The sequence below is a fragment of the Palaemon carinicauda genome, chromosome 41 (genome assembly GCF_036898095.1).
Source record: "Palaemon carinicauda isolate YSFRI2023 chromosome 41, ASM3689809v2, whole genome shotgun sequence".
NCBI classification, from domain to species: Eukaryota; Metazoa; Arthropoda; class Malacostraca; order Decapoda; family Palaemonidae; genus Palaemon; species Palaemon carinicauda.
In genome coordinates this window covers 31295873-31298372 of record NC_090765.1, presented here as the reverse complement: position 1 = coordinate 31298372, position 2500 = coordinate 31295873, and the positions used below count along the sequence as shown (strand labels likewise).

Genomic DNA, 2500 nt, shown 5'->3' with positions numbered 1-2500 from the left:
ATATACATATATATATATATATATATATATATATATATATATATATATATATATATATATATATATATATATATATATATCCAGTCATGCCTAGCTCTCCTAGTAGTGGCAGAGAAGACATACTGAGTAACTCTCGTCGCTGTTTCATTCTTATTCACTGCAGAAATTTAAAATTTTCTCCACGTTTCAGTTAATCCTCATTTGAAATTGAAATCTAGCATCCTTATACAATCGAGTCTAGTTTCCTTCAAGGCCAAGACCCTTTTTTCCCCTTTTCCAGTTTATGTTCCTTGTTTCCCAGTGACTGTTCTAGATGAGACATCTTAAGGTCACCAGTATCACCGACTGATGCAGTAAAAACCTAAAGTAATAGAATTTGAAGAATGGACGGTCATGCTGTAGTCTTCATTTCTCTTCACGTCTGCGTTGCGTTGTAATGTGAAATTTATTCAAATGCAGTATCGGCCCGAAAATTTTTCCGAAAATTTTTTCGAAAATTTCGGCCGATTTTCGGGCCGAAAATTTTTTTGAAAATTTCTCCGAAAATTTTTTCGAAAATTTTGGCCGATTTTCCGGCCGAAAATTTTTCAGAAAATTTTTTTCGAAAATTTCGGCCGATTTTCCGATATTTTAAATTGATTTAAAAGGATAGTAGTTATATCTGGTGTTCATATGCTTCAGATAGTTGTTTCATGGGGGAACGTTTGTTTGTTTGGAAGACTTGACATCTAAAGTGGTTTTGGGGAAGGACTCTTGGTAGTGGCACTCATCATGTCCACTCCATGAATCCTAACATTTCCTGACGTGTAAAATGATCGTTCTCCTATTCCTAACATAATTCTTATACACAATGACCGTCACATCCGTAAGAATCTCTCTCTCTCTCTCTCTCTCTCTCTCTCTCTCTCTCTCTCTCTCTCTCTCTCATCAGTGCTCATCCTCATGCCCATCCCTAGTTTATGAAGACCGTATGAAGTAGGACCTTATCTCGCCCTTGTTTGCCTTTAGGTTTCAAGTCGCACTTGGAGGATGGTGCGAGTAGTCTTAGAATTGTTTATATATCAGTATGGAAGCTAGAGGTGGACTTGAGTAGCTTTGTCTTTATGTCTGTTTCTTCTTTGACACTAACTTATATGTCTTTGATCGTTCGAAGTGTTTTTTTTTTTTTTTTCAACCTTTATGTATAGTTTTAACATTAAGATGGAAAATCCTTCTTTTTTATATATCCTTTTTGTATATATATATATATATATATATATATATATATATATATATATATATATATATATATATATATTTTAAATTATCTACTAAAATCGAGATGTATAGAATTTACTTCTGTGGCTTTACATTGCTCCCTTTTAGAATTAATCATTTTTGTTCAAAACGGTTATAAAAACTGAGTAAAAATTGTCAATAATTTTTTTTTTCTAAATCAATAATGATAATTCTGTCGTAATTAGTGGAAACGTCTATGCCATTTTGGTCACATAAAGTGAACAGAATATGAAAGTGATTATTACAAAAATGTTTATAGAAAAGCTGAAGAAATGTTCGCTGGTTCCAATTTCCTCCCCCACACTGAAACTGGATTAGGGGACCAGCCAGACTACTGTTTATCAAACGCCTCTTTACCATAAAAGCCAACAAGAGATTGCGTGGTCATCTCCCGATATAAATTCTGCATTTGTTTACATAACTGTCGTGGGTGGCAGCAACCAGCATGAATTATCCGTCCGCGTCCCCAAACCCCCATCCCCCAAGAAAGTGTATTTGCCGTTTATTTTTCAACTGCTTATAAGTGATTGTTGAAATTTCTCAATCCCTTCACGGTTGAATAACTACGATATTTTTTTTTAATTTTTCTCCCTAATTAGAATAGAAAACTGACTAGTCCGTTAGGGGAGAGAGATCACTCTAGTCTTAATTAGAAACATCTAAGGTTCTTTTTTTTCGATTAGAAAAGGTTCAATTAGCTTCCTCATTGTTAGAAACACCCAATAAATTCAAGTCTAATGAGAGACTGCTATAAGGGCTGACAAGTTCTCGTTACGAATTCTATCAGCGAAAGAAAGAAAAGAAGAAAGGAAGAGAACTACCCAGGTGGTAATTCTCCTTTGCATACATTCACTGGTAGAGAAATTGCCACCACGTAGGGATCGGTTTCGATTTCACCATTTATATTCCCCAAGAAATGGAACATCTGTAGCTTGTCTGAGGCGGCCATGTTAGGGCGGTTGAAGAGGGACGATTTATATAAGCTGGACAACGTTTGGCAATGCACTTGTTTTAGAGGAAGGTGGGGGCGTGTCAAACCTCTATTTGGGCGTAAGGGGACCTTTCATGTACCTGGGGAGGGGGGCAATAGGACTTCTGTAGAAGGAAGCGCTGGATGACATATCTGATGTTATCGCTGGTCATTCGAACCTTCAATGTAGGTTGCAAAATGGCTGATATGGCAATAGGGGCGATGCAGAGTGAAAACGGTCCTCGAGATTAA

General features: G+C 36.2%; 1 protein-coding gene across 1 annotated transcript in view; it reads left to right on the top strand.

Annotated features, from left to right (window-relative positions):
* IP3K2 (Inositol 1,4,5-triphosphate kinase 2) overlaps positions 1-2500 on the top strand; it is a 159007-nt gene that overhangs the window by 91578 nt on the left and 64929 nt on the right.